The sequence below is a fragment of the Salvelinus namaycush genome, unplaced genomic scaffold, assembly GCF_016432855.1.
Source record: "Salvelinus namaycush isolate Seneca unplaced genomic scaffold, SaNama_1.0 Scaffold216, whole genome shotgun sequence".
NCBI classification, from domain to species: Eukaryota; Metazoa; Chordata; class Actinopteri; order Salmoniformes; family Salmonidae; genus Salvelinus; species Salvelinus namaycush.
The window spans coordinates 93,617-109,173 of NW_024058964.1; positions in this window are offsets into that span (position 1 = coordinate 93,617).

Below are 15,557 nucleotides of genomic sequence, written 5' to 3' on the forward strand. Positions count from 1 at the left end.
CTCTTTACTATTATTCTGACATTTCCCATTCTTAAAATAAAGTGGTGATCCTAACTGACCTACGACTGGGAATTTTTACTAGGATTAAATGTCAGGAATTGTCAAAAACTGAGTTTAAATGTATTTGGCTGAGGTGTATGTAAACTTACGACAACAACTGTATGTATAGTGGGTGTGAGTAGGGTCATTGCAAAATAGAGTCCTGACAGATAGTTTGGGTATCATTAATTGATTATGGTTTTTGGTTTATAAACTGTTGATCTGAGAGTCAATGCTCCGATACCATTTGCTGGAAGGTAGCAGAGTGAACCGTCTATGGGGATGGCAGGTAGCCTAGTGGTTAGAGCTCTCTCTTCCCCCCTCGCTCTCTCTCTCTCTTTCTTCCTTCCTTGTCCATTTTCTGTAATTCAACTTGTTTTTGGTTAACCTAGTTTTCGTCAAAACGTACAGAGATGACAAAAACTATGAATAATGTGTTTTCCCACAGGGATTGCAGGGAGTGTGACTCAGTGTCTCTCCATGACAGGCCAGGATGTGTGTCGCCCTCGTCTATTAAGTCTAAACCTGTTTACAGATCCATCACTGCTCTAGATAGCCCCTCACCCCTCACAGCCCCTCACACACACAGAGAGAGAGAGAGAGAGGGGAGGGGGGAGGAGGAGGTCGGCTCCAGTATGCAGATGTGAGTGGAGGAGACCCCGTAGCGAGAGAGAAAGAAAGTAGTAACTAATAGAAGGTAGAAGAAGGAGAGTACCGAACGACATTTGATAGGGTAAGCCTAGTAGTACACGAGAAGTGGATTTGACTAGCAGTACGCAGAGCGTACACGCAGAGAGTGGATTAGATTCGTAGTGGAACTAGTGGTGACCCAGACGAGTACGACACAAAGAGTAGTGTGCAATGTGTGCACTAAGTAGGTACCAGAACAGTAAACAATTGGTTAAGTGGTATACTAAGTCGACCAACAAATAGTTAATGTACGGAACTAGTACCACAGTTACAGAGTGTTTAAGATGTGACTAGTAGGAGACTCCACATTAAGCGGTACCGTTTTACTGTTGGTGATACTAGTCTCCCACACACACTTTAACACAGGTGGTATAAGTGTACACATACTTCCACTGGGACACCTTCCGTTAGGTACCTACTATTCCACTTGAAACAGTAATCGACACTGTAGGGTACTAAGTCACCAAAAACCTCCGTTTAGTAGTCACATAGTTATACACGCTACCAACATTCTTTGTTAATTTCACAACAAAGAAGAATGACTCTGCTAGAGTTCTCACAACAACTTAACCTACCTTGCTGACTATCTTGTTCACATTAATCTGTCCAATTAAACCTTCTGTACTGTCATAATTACTGTACATAATACACTTGTTTACCTATAGGTACTAATTACCTTCACGACTATTACTAACTATCTTCCGTTGTTACTTACAGTTCAGTATCTCATCACTCTCTATACCTTGTTGTTGTACTACTATCTACTGTTACACACATTAAACACTTCTGTTACCGTTGGTACTACTAGTTCACAATATAAACACTTCTGTTACCGTTGGTACTACTAGTTCACACATTAAACACTTCGTTACCGTTGGTACTACTAGTTCACAATAAAACTTCTGTTACCGTGGTACTACTAGTTCACACATTAAACACTTCTGTTACCGTGGTACTACTAGTTCACACATTAAACACTTCGTTATGTTGGTACTACTAGTTCACCACATTAAACACTTCGTTACGTGTTTACTACTAGTTCACACATTAAACACTTCGTTACCGTTGGTACTACTAGTTCACACATTAAACACTTCGTTACCGTTGGTACTACTAGTTCACACATAAACACTTCGTTATGTTGGTACTACTAGTTCACACACATTAAACACTTCTGTTACCGTTGGTACTACTAGTTACACATTAAACACTTCTGTTACGTGGTACTACTAGTTCACACATTAAACACTTCTGTTACCGTTGGTACTACTAGTTCACACATATAAAACACTTCTGTTACGTTGGTACTACTAGTTCACACACATTAAACACTTCCGTTACCGTTGGTACTACTAGTTCACACATTAAACACTTCTGTTACCGTTGGTACTACTAGTTCACACATATAAAACACTTCTGTTACCGTTGGTACTACTAGTTCACACATTAAACACTTCTGTTACCGTTGGTACTACTAGTTCACACATATAAAACACTTCTGTTACCGTTGGTACTACTAGTTCACATATTAAACACTTCGTTACCGTTGGTACTACTAGTTCACACATTAAACACTTCTGTTACCGTTGGTACTACTAGTTTACACATTAAACACTTCTGTTACCGTTGGTACTACTAGTTCACATTAAACACTTCCGTTACCGTTGGTACTACTAGTTCACACATTAAACACTTCCGTTACTGTTGGTACTACTAGTTCACACATTAAACACTTCCGTTACCGTTGGTACTACTAGTTCACACATTAAATACTTCTGTTACCGTTGGTACTACTAGTTCACACATTAAATACTTCTGTTACCGTTGGTACTACTAGTTCACACATTAAACACTTCTGTTACCGTTGGTACTACTAGTTCACACATTAAACACTTCCGTTACCGTTGGTACTACTAGTTCACACATTAAATACTTCTGTTACCGTTGGTACTACTAGTTCACACATTAACACTTCTGTTACCGTTGGTACTACTAGTTCACACATTAAACACTTCTGTTACCGTTGGTACTACTAGTTCAACATTAATACTTCTGTTACCGTTGGTACTACTAGTTCACATATAAAACACTTCTGTTACCGTTGGTACTACTAGTTCACACATTAAACACTTCTGTTACCGTTGGTACTACTAGTTCACACATTAAACACTTCTGTTACCGTTGGTACTACTAGTTCACACATTAAACACTTCCGTTACCGTTGGTACTACTAGTTCACACATTAAACACTTCCGTTACTGTTGGTACTACTAGTTCACACATTAAACACTTCCGTTACCGTTGGTACTACTAGTTCACACATTAAACACTTCTGTTACCGTTGGTACTACTGTTCACACATTAAACACTTCTGTTACGTTGGTACTACTAGTTACACATTAAAACTTCTGTTACCGTTGGTACTACTAGTTCACACATTAACTACTTCTGTACCGTTGTATACTATTCAACATAAACACTTCTGTTACCGTTGGTACTACTAGTTCCACACATTAAATCACTTCTGTTACCGTTGGTACTACTAGTTCACACATTAAAACATTCTGTTACTGTTGGTACTACTAGTTCACACATTAAACACTTCTGTTACCGTTGGTACTACTAGTTCACACATTAAACTTCTGTTACGTGGTACTACTAGTTCACACATTAAATACTTCTGTTACCGTTGGTACTACTAGTTACACATTAACACTTCGTTACCGTTGGTACTACTAGTTCACACATTAAACACTTCTGTTACCGTTGGTACTACTAGTTCACACATTAAACACTTCTGTTACCGTTGGTACTACTAGTTCACATATAAAATACTTCTGTTACCGTTGGTACTACTAGTTCACATAAACACTTCGTTACCGTTTGGTACTACTAGTTCACACATTAAACACTTCTGTTACGTTGGTACTACTAGTTCACACATTAAATACTTCCTGTTACCGTTGGTACTGACTAGTTCACACATTAAACACTTCCGTTACGTTGGTACTACTAGAGTTCAGACATTAAACACTTCTGTTACTGTTGGTACTACTAGTCAATTAAATACTTCTGTTACCGTTGGTACTACTAGTTTCACACATTAAAAAACTTCTGTTACCGTTGTACTACTAGTTCACACATTAAACACTTCTGTTTTACCGTTGGTACTACTAGTTCACACATTAAATACTTCTGTTACCGTTGGTACTACTAGTTCACACATTAAACACTTTGTTCCGTTGGTACTACTAGTTCACACTAAATACTTCTGTTACCGTTGGTACTAATAGTCACATTAAACACTTCGTTACTCGTTGTGTACTACTAGTTCACAATTAAACACTTCTGTTACCGTTGGTATATAGTTCACACATTAAATACTTCCGTACCGTGGGTACTACTAGTTCACACATTAAAACACTTCCGTTACCGTTGGTACTAAACTAGTTAGACATTAAACACTTCTGTACCGTTGGTACTACTAGTTCACATTAAATACTTCTGTACCGTTGGTACTACTAGTTCACACATTAAATACTTCTGTACCGTGGTACTACTATTCACACATTAAACACTTTCTGTTACCGTTGGTACTACTAGTTCACATTAAATACTTCTGTTACCGTTGGTACTACTAGTTCACACATTAAACACTTCCGTTACTGTTGGTACACTAGTTCACACATTAACTATTCGTTACCGTTGGTACTACTAGTTCACACATATTAAACACTTCTTGTACTGTTGGTACTACTAGTTCACACATTAAACACTTCCGTTACTGTTGGTACTACTAGTTCACACACATTAAACACTTCTGTTACCGTTGGTACTACTAGTTCACACATTAAATACTTCTGTTACCGTTGGTACTACTAGTTCACACATTAAATACTTCTGTTACCGTTGGTACTACTAGTTCACACATATAAAACACTTCCGTTACTGTTGGTACTACTAGTTCACACATTAAACACTTCTGTTACCGTTGGTACTACTAGTTCACACATTAAACACTTCCGTTACCGTTGGTACTACTAGTTCACACATTAAATACTTCTGTTACTGCGGTTTCAATGACACAGACTGACCAGGTGAATCCAGGTGAAAGCTATGGGACTGACTGGGGAATAACATCCCTGTGGAAGAGGGAGGACATGTGACCTGGGACTGACTGGAGAATAACAGCCCTGTGGAAGAGGGAGGACATGTGACCTGGGACTGACTGGAGAATAACAGCCCTGTGGAAGATGGAGGACATTTGACCTGGGACTGACTGGGGAATAACAGCCCTGTGGAAGAGGGAAGACATTTGACCAGCGACTGACTGGGGAATAACATCCCTGTGGAAGAGGGAGGACATGTGACCTGGGACTGACTGGGGAATAACAGCCCTGTGGAAGAGGGAGGACATGTGACCTGGGACTGACTGGGGAATAACAGCCCTGTGGAAGAGGGAGGACATGTGACCTGGGACTGACTGGGGAATAACAGCCCTGTGGAAGAGGGAGGACATGTGACCTGGGACTGACTGGGGAATAACAGCCCTGTGGAAGAGGGATGACATTTGACCTGGGACAGCGCTGGGAAACCGCTCTCTTAATGTGCCTTGTCGTCGTCGTGTTGTGTTTCTACGTAAAGACGTGTTCGTTTAAAGTTTCACATTTTATTTTCAATATACAGTGAAATGGCTTTCTTGCTCTTTTCCAACAATCCAGTCATCAATATCAGCCGTACTATACAACTAAAACACACCAGATATAGAGAGAAGAAGAACATGAGGAAGTATGTAAGTTACAGTGCAGTCATCAATATCAGCCGTACTATACAACTAAAACACACCAGATATAGAGAGAAGAAGAACATGAGGAAGTATGTAAGTTACAGTGCAGTCATCAATATCAGCCGTACTATACAACTAAAACACACCAGATATGAGAGAAGAAGAACATGGAGGAAGTATGTAAGTTTACAGTGCAGTCATCATATCAGCCGTTACTATACAACTAAAACAGAACAGAAAATAGAGGAAGGAAGCGAACATGAGGAAGTATGGTAAGTAACAGTGCAGTCATCAATATCGCCGTACTAACAACTATAACCACGCAGATAGAGAGAGAAGAAGAACATGAGGAAGTATGTAAGTTACAGTGCAGTCATCAATATCAGCCGTACTATAGAACTAAAACACACCAGATAGAGAGAGAAGAAGAACATGAGGAAGTATGTAAGTTACAGTGCAGTCGGGAAGTAATCAGACCTTTTCCCACATTTTGGTACGTTACAGCCTTATTCTAAAATTGATTAAATGTTTCCCCCCCCCCCTCATAAATCTACACACAATATCCCATAATGACATAACAAAAACAGGTTTTTAGAATGTTTTGCTAATTTATTACACATAAAAAAGTTTAAATGTCAAATTTACATAAGTATTCCAGGATCTTACTGGAGTACTGTGTGTTGAATCATCCTTTCAGGCACCCCGGATACAGCTGAGTCTTCTTAGGGTCTAGATGACAGCACTACATGAAACACTATGCAGCACGACTAGTCACTTAGTGGGAGCCTACGTTGCATGTCCAATTGTAGTCTGATCCAGACATCATATTAGACCGTCTAGACAGTTCAATGTTGCTTCGACAGTGTCTACGTGAGTCAACTGATGTACATAATGCAGCGACACGTCAGCTGAATGTAGTAGACACTGTAGATGACAGCACATACACAGTAGACAGTAACAGTGCTGTAGTCCTAGTTGCAGAACATATACAGCCACATGAGACAAGCAAGCAGAGATCTAGTGTACTCGACAGATCGTATGTGACAGCCACATCAAAGTTGCTAGACAAATGATCTCAAGGCTCTGAGCTCTGAGTGCATCGGAAGTACATAAGAAGCAGCACACATGTCAGCTCTAAAAGTGAGTCTGCTCGAGTGACCTAGCTACTAAGCAAAGAGGCAGTATCAGTTCAGCTTGACTGTCTAGTCTCTATGACGAGTTGACCAAAAGATACATCATAGAAATAGACCATCTATGTCAGCTCCTGTAGTCTCATATTATGAGCGGGCTACATGTGTAGTAGATGCAGACTGCAGAGCAAAATGTGATCTGATTGTAATCAGTTTAGACGAATAGTAGGCTAGTAACTAGTAAGCAAGACTAGTGGTCAAATCTAGAAGTCTTAGTAAGACCGAGTAGGCATAAATGCAGATCACGCAGTAGCCCTCTGGAGTCTAGCGACAGCATTACTCAGGAAGCGAGCGACAGCTGGCGCTGATAGTACATGAGGTCGACGAGCACACTAATACCTAGTACGATGATGCAAGTCATGTCGTCTCAGGTGTATGACTGACATAGGCCAACAAGGAATTGAGCACTATGTAGTACAGTGCAGCCGCCGTGAGTACGTGTGACAGTAGGCGACAGACTACGTAAAGCAGGCTCAGCATGACTAGCCTTCGAGCTCGTACGAGTCATAACAGTGACATGCACCAGCCTACGATATAAGCTCTCGTCACTAGAACAGACTCGTCCTGAGTCGCACTGAGTGACACATCCAGTAGAGAATAGATAACTGCAGACATGAGTAGCGCACGCTAGTATCTGAGTGAGCACTGTTATACATATAACGCACTGAACAGCAATCAGCTGTCATGGAGAGTCTAAGTGACGGAAGCGACAGTAGAAGCGAGAGGACTAGGAGCAATACACACGAGCCTACTGAGTGTTCGTTCAAAGCCATTGACGACGCAATAGTAGAAACGATAGAAAACAGCTCAGAATACTTAGTCGAAGATGCGTCTTTCGAATGCTTGGATGTAGTACTAGGTTAGCATATTCAAGACACGAAAGGCAGTGACACCATATCAGCATCTGTAAGTCTATCACATGACAGGCAAAAATCACTTTAGTTCAAAGAAAACAGACAGATCAAGACTTAATCTGAGATGATTGATCCGATGATCAAAGCTAGCGCGAATACACGAGTCACTAGCACGACAAGTCATGCAATATATGAGTATAGTGACATCACATCACAAACGCAATAGCAGTGCTAGACAACAATCTGGTCATGAGAGACAGCACATCACAAGAATATGCATGGCAGCTCGAGTTGTGGAGATGAAACTAGGAGGCAAATGCATAGAAGCTAGCCAGTTAGCTCTAGAGGAATATATATAGATGACACATGCCCACTCATAAGTATACAGGGACATATGGCAGACGAACACAAAAAACGTAGACTTAATACTTAGCTCAAGTAGAGCAACAATAATACGTTAGGAACTAGCAACATCAACACGAGTAATAGAAAATAGAGTAGACACAGCATCAGCTACTGAGTAACATACAGGCTCAGACAGTCCACGAACTGAACTGGAGCAATCATATGAGTCCAAAGCAGCAGTCAGCTGACTCAGTACAGTCATCATTGAAGCAGCACAGGTAAAAGTGGACTGACAGTGTGGCCAGACCGTTAAGCAACTACAGAGCTGCTTGAAACAGTCTGAGCAAGCCCATAAATCGAGAGACTCAGTACTGGTACTCTGTGTATATAGTCAGGTTACTCATTGACTCAGTACTGGTACTCTGTGTATATAGTCAGGTTACTCATTGACTCAGTGCTGGTACTCTGTGTATATAGTCAGGTTACTCATAGACTCAGTACTGGTACTCTGTGTATATAGTCAGGTTACTCATTGACTCAGTACTGGTACTCTGTGTATATAGTCAGGTTACTCATTGACTCAGTACTGGTACTCTGTGTATATAATCAGGTTATTCATTGACTCAGTACTGGTACTATGTGTATATAGTCAGGTTACTCATTGACTCAGTACTGGTACTCTGTGTATATAGTCAGGTTACTCATTGACTCAGTACTGGTACTCTGTGTATATAGTCAGGTTACTCATTGACTCAGTACTGGTACTCTGTGTATATAGTCAGGTTACTCATTGACTCAGTACTGGTACTCTGTGTATATAGTCAGGTTACTCGTTAACACAGTACTGGACACTGTGTATATAGTCAGGTTACTCATTGACTCAGTACTGGTACTCTGTGTATATAGTCAGGTTACTCATTGACTCAGTACTGGTACTCTGTGTATATAGTCAGGTTACTCGTTAACACAGTACTGGTACTCTGTGTATATAGTCAGGTTACTAATGGACACAGTACTGGTACTCTGTGTATATAGTCAGGTTACTCATTGACTCAGTACTGGTACTCTGTGTATATAGTCAGGTTACTCGTTAACACAGTACTGGTACTCTGTGTATATAGTCAGGTTACTCGTTAACACAGTACTGGTACTCTGTGTATATAGTCAGGTTACTCATTGACTCAGTCCTCTGTGTATATATCCATGTTACTCATTGACTCGGTACTGGTACTCTGTGTATATAGTCAGGTTACTCATTGACTCAGTACTGGTACTCTGTGTATATAGTCAGGTTACTCATTGACTCAGTACTGGTACTCTGTGTATATAGTCAGGTTACTCATTGTGTATTTATTATTATTATATTTATAATTATTATTATAATATTATTATTTCTCAAATTTCTCAAATTTCTTTCTCTCTGTACTGTTAGTCTACACCTGTTGTTTACCAAGCATTTCACTGTTAGTCTACACCTGTTATTTATGAAGCATTTCACTGTTAGTCTCCACCTGTTGTTTAGGAAGCATTTCCCTGTTAGTCTACACCTGTTGTTTAGGAAGCATTTCACTGTTAGTCTACACCTGTTATTTATGAAGCATTTCACTGTTAGTCTCCACCTGTTGTTTAGGAAGCATTTCACTGTTAGTCTACACCTGTTGTTTATGAAGCATTTGACAAATACAATTTGATTTGGTTTGATTTGACACAGGCACGCACTACGGGACACTAGTTGATACTAGCCATTACAATGTATAGTTTGAAATTTGTCGAGATTAATTCAGTCCAGGACTAATTTTTTTGGCAATAGCAGAGATGGTGTCAGGCAGAGCAGATTAAGAACGGCCATGTATTTCATGTCTTTCAGGTGTTAAAGGTGATGGTAAATTACATGGTGATGTAGCCTACATGTAGACCTCTTCACATCCATGAACCACATGGAATCAGTGGCTGTTATGCCAAGAAAAAGAGACCAAAAATACTTTACACTACGCACACTGCTCAGTCCTTATATGTGGCTTGGCATTTTCAATGTGTTATTTAGAATCAGTTCGAAAAGATGTATAAGAAGTGAAGCTTAGTAAGAAGTTGAGTATGAAGTTTAGTTTAATAAGAAGTTTAGTTTAATAAGAAGTTTAGTTTAGTAAGAAGTTTAGATTAATAAGAAGTTTAGTTTAGTAGGAAGTTTAGTTTAGTAAGAAGTTTAGTATGAAGTTTAGCTTAGTAAGAAGTTTAGTTTAGTAAGAAGTTTAGTTTAGTAAGAAGTTTAGTTTAGTAAGAAGTTTAGTTTAGTATGAAGTTTAGTTTAATAAGAAGTTTAGTTTAATAAGAAGTTTAGTTTAGTAAGAAGTTTAGTTTAGTATGAAGTTTAGTAGGAAGTTTAGTTTAGTAAGAAGTTTAGTTTAGTAAGAAGTTTAGTTTAGTATGAAGTTTAGTTTAGTATGAAGTTTAGTTTAGTAAGAAGTTTAGTTTAGTAAGAAGTTTAGTTTAGTAAGAAGTTTAGTTTAGTATGAAGTTTAGTTTAGTAAGAAGTTTAGTTTAGTATGAAGTTTAGTTTAGTATGAAGTTTAGTTTAATAAGAAGTTTAGTTTAGTAAGACGTTTAGTTTAGTATGAAGTTTAGTAAGAAGTTTAGTTTAGTAAGAAGTTTAGTTTAGTAAGAAGTTTAGTTTAGTAAGAAGTTTAGTTTAGTAAGAAGTTTAGTATGAAGTTTAGCTTAGTAAGAAGTTTAGTTTAGTAAGAAGTTTAGTTTAGTAAGAAGTTTAGTTTAGTAAGAAGTTTAGTTTAGTAAGAAGTTTAGTTTAGTAAGAAGTTTAGTATGAAGTTTAGCTTAGTAAGAAGTTTAGCTTAGTAAGAAGTTTAGTTTAGTAAGAAGTTTAGTTTAGTAAGAAGTTTAGTTTAGTAAGAAGTTTAGTTTAGTATGAAGTTTAGTTTAATAAGAAGTTTAGTTTAGTAAGAAGTTTAGTTTAGTATGAAGTTTAGTAGGAAGTTTAGTTTAGTAAGAAGTTTAGTATGAAGTTTAGTTTATTAAGAAGTTTAGTTTAGTAAGAAGTTTAGTTTAGTAAGACGTTTAGTTTAGTATGAAGTTTAGTAGGAAGTTTAGTTTAGTATGAAGTTTAGTTTAGTAAGAAGTTTAGTTTAGTAAGAAGTTTAGTTTAGTAAGAAGTTTAGTTTAGTATGAAGTTTAGTTTAGTAAGAAGTTTAGTTTAGTATGAAGTTTAGTTTAGTAAGAAGTTTAGTTTAGTATGAAGTTTAGTTTAGTATGAAGTTTAGTTTAGTAAGAAGTTTAGTTTAGTAAGAAGTTTAGTTTAGTAAGAAGTTTAGTTTAGTATGAAGTTTAGTTTAGTAAGAAGTTTAGTTTAGTATGAAGTTTAGTTTAGTATGAAGTTTAGTTTAATAAGAAGTTTAGTTTAGTAAGACGTTTAGTTTAGTATGAAGTTTAGTTTAGTAAGAAGTTTAGTTTAGTATGAAGTTTAGTTTAGTAAGAAGTTTAGTTTAGTAAGAAGTTTAGTTTAGTATGAAGTTTAGTTTAGTAAGACGTTTAGTTTAGTAAGAAGTTTAGTTTAGTAGGAAGTTTAGTTTAATAAGAAGTTTAGTTTAGTAAGAAGTTTAGTTTAATAAGAAGTTTAGTTTAGTATGAAGTTTAGTTTAGTATGAAGTTTAGTTTAGTAAGAAGTTTAGTTTAATAAGAAGTTTAGTTTAGTAAGAAGTTTAGTTTAGTAAGAAGTTTAGTTTAGTATGAAGTTTAGTTTAATAAGAAGTTTAGTTTAATAAGAAGTTTAGTTTAGTAAGAAGTTTAGTTTAGTATGAAGTTTAGTTTAATAAGAAGTTTAGTTTAGTATGAAGTTTAGTTTAGTAAGAAGTTTAGTTTAGTATGAAGTTTAGTTTAGTAAGAAGTTTAGTTTAGTACGAAGTTTAGTTTAGTATGAAGTTTAGTTTAGTACGAAGTTTAGTTTAGTAAGAAGTTTAGTTTAGTAAGAAGTTTAGTTTAGTAAGAAGTTTAGTTTTTTAAGAAGTTTAGTTTAGTAAGAAGTTTAGTTTAGTAAGAAGTTTAGTTTAGTATGAAGTTTAGTTTAGTACGAAGTTTAGTTCAGTAAGAAGTTTAGAGTTCAAGAAGTTCAATTCAGTTTTTTCCTGTTCATCTTAGACGTAAAACTTTGGGTCATTCTTTCTGCCTTTTGTCCACCTTGTAGAGGACAATGAAATTAGCCTGAAGTATTACCTCTGCTTTTGGATCAATTGCTTTACAACATGGTTGTGTTAGCGGAGAGTATTTAGATAGAGGCATTGATGTCTTTGGTTCAAGACTAATGGTCACTTAAACGTAATGAGTAGCTTGACAATAACACAACTCTCTTTAAACATGAATAAGATAAGCGTTTGTCGTGCTACTTAAATCAGTAAGATATAACTCCATTAGGTTAAATGTGATAGTCTATATATAGTCAATTTTGGCACGCTTTTCATCCAAAATTCCGAATGCTGCCCCCTACCCTAGTGAAGATAAGTCCCGCTATGCCCTCAGACGAACCATCAAACAAGCAAAGCATCAATACAGGATTAAGATTGAATCCTACTACATCTGCTCTGACGCTCGTCGGATGTGGCAGGGCTTGAAAACTTTTACGGACTCAAAGGGGAACCCAGACGCGAGCTGCCCAGTGACGTGAGCCTACCAGACGAGGTAAATGCCTTTAATGCTCGCTTCGAGGCAAGCAACATTTAACAAAGCCACGGGGCCAGACGGATTACCAGAACGTGTACGCAAAGCATGTGTGGACCTACTGGCAAGTGTCTTCACCGACATTTTCAACCTCTCCCTGACCAAGTCTGTAATACCTACATGTTTCAAGCTGACCACCATAGTTCCTGTGCCCATGGAAGCAAAGGTAACCTGCCTAAATGATTACTGCCCGTAGCACTCACGTCGGTAGCCATGAAGTGCTTTGAAAGGCTGGTCATGGCTCACATTAACTTCTTATGGCTGCAAGCCCGAAGCCGGGCACAATATGACAACAGCCACTTCAAGTGCAGGGCGCGAAATTCAAAATATATTTTTTAGAAATATTTAACTTTCACACATTAACAAGTCCAATACAGCATTTGAAAGATAAACATCTTGTGAATCCAGCCAACATGTCCGATTTTTAAAATGTTTTACAGCGAAAACACCACGTATATTTATGTTAGCTCACCACCAAATACAAATAAGGACAGACATTTTTCACAGCACAGGTAGCATGCACAAAGCCAACCTAACTAACCAAGAACCAACCAAACTAACCAAGAAACAACTTCATCAGATGACAGTCTTATAACATGTTATTCAATAAATCTATGTTTTGTTCGAAAAATGTGCATATTTGAGCTATAAATCAGTTTTACATTGCAGCTACCATCACAGCTACCGTCAGAAATGGCACCGAAGCAGCCAGAGTAATTACAGACACCAACGTCAAATACCTAAATACTCATCATAAAACATTTCTGAAAAATACATGGTGTACAGCAAATGAAAGACAGGCATCTTGTGAGTCCAGCCAATATTTCCGATTTCTTAAGTGTTTTACAGCGAAAACACAATATAGCATTATATTAGCTTACCACAATAGCCAGAAACACAAGCCATTCCCCAGCAGCAAAAGTTAGCGATCGTAACAAACCAGCAAAAGATATATAATTTTTGACTAACCTTGATAAGCTTCATCAGATGACAGTCCTATAACATCAGGTTATACATACACTTATGTTTTGTTCGAAAATGTGCATATTTAGAGCTGAAATCAGTGGTTATACATTGTGCTAACGTAGCATCTTTTTCCCAGAATGTGCGGATATTTTTATGGCACTCAACTATTCTGACCAAATAACTATACATAAACGTTACTAAAAAATACATGTTGTATAGGAAATGATAGATACACTAGTTCTTAATGCAATCGCCGTGTTAGAATTCTAAAAATAACTTCATTACAAACATCCAGCTTAGGTATAGCGAGAGAGTACCCAAAATCTGGGCGCAAACGACTATTTCACATGTTCGACAGATATATGAAATAGCATCATAAAATGGGTCCTACTTTTGATGATCTTTCATCAGAATGTTGTACAAGGGGTCCTTTGTCGGGAACAATCGTTGTTTGGATTTAGAATGTCCTCTTCTCCAGTCAATTAGCACGGAAAGCTAGCAAAGTAGCCCGAAGCTCTCCTTCCTGAACAAAGGCACACAACGCAACACGCCTAACGTCCCGAATAAATTTCAATAATCTAATAAAACTATATTGAAAAAACATACTTTACGATGATATTGTCACATGTATCAAATAAAATCAAAGCCGGAGATATTAGTCGTCCATAACGACAGCTTATCAGAAGGCAAATCCAGGTCCCTTCACGCGCTCTCCAGAAAACAGGAAACTGGTGACACGTCATGCCGAGAGCTATTATTCGACCCCAGATCAAGTTACACACTCAATTTCTTCTCTCACTGCTTGTCGACATCTAGTGGAAGACGTATGAAGTGCATGTATTCTAATAAATATCAAGGACCTTTATAGGCAGGGCCTAGAACAGAGCATCGATTTCAGATTTTCCACTTCCTGTCAGGAAGTTTGCTGCAAAATGAGTTCTGTTTTACTCACAGATATAATTCAAACGGTTTTAGAAACTAGAGAGTGTTTTCTATCCAATAGTAATAATAATATGCATATTGTACGAGCAAGAATTGAGTACGAGGCCGTTTGAAATGGGCACCTTTTATCCGGCTACTCAATACTGCCCCTGCAGCCCAAACAGGTTAACAGCATCCTCCTGGATACCGTAGACCTACTCCAATTCGCATACCGCCCCAACAGATTAACAGATGACACAATCTCAATCGGACTCCACACTGCCTTTTCCCACCTGGACAAAAGGAACACTTATGTGAGAATGCTATTCATTGACTACAGCTCAGCGTTCAACACCATAGTGCCCACAAAGCTTATCACTAAGCTAAGGACCCTGGAACCAAACACCTCTGCAACTGAATCCTGGAGTTCCTGACGGGCCGCCCCCCAGGTGGTAAGGGTAGGCAACAACATGTCTGCCACGCTGATCCTCAACACTGGTGCCCCTCAGGGGTGTGTACTTTGTTCCCTCTTGTACTCCCTGTTCACCCACGACTGCGTGGCCAAACACTACTCCAACACCATCATTAAGTCTGCTGACGACACAACAGCGGTAGTCCTCATCACCGACAACGATGAGACAGCCTATAAGGAGGAGGTCAGAGAACTGGCAGTGTGGTGCCAGGACAACAACCTCTACCTCAATGTGAGCAAGACAAAGGAGCTGATCGTTGACTACAGAAGAAGGCAGGCCGAACAGGCCCTCATTAACATTGACGGGGCTGTAGTGGAGTGGGTCAAGAGTTTCAAGTTCCTTTGTGTCCACATCACCAACAAACTATCATGGTCCAAACACACCAAGATAGTCGTGAAGAGGGGACGACAAAACCTTTTCCCCCTCATGAGACTGAAAAGATTTGGCATGGGTCCCCAGATCCTCAAAAATTTCTATAGCTGCAGCATCGAGAGCATCCTGACCGGTTGCATCACCGCATGGTATGGCAACTGCTTGACATCTGACCGTAAGGCGCTACAGAGGGTAGTGC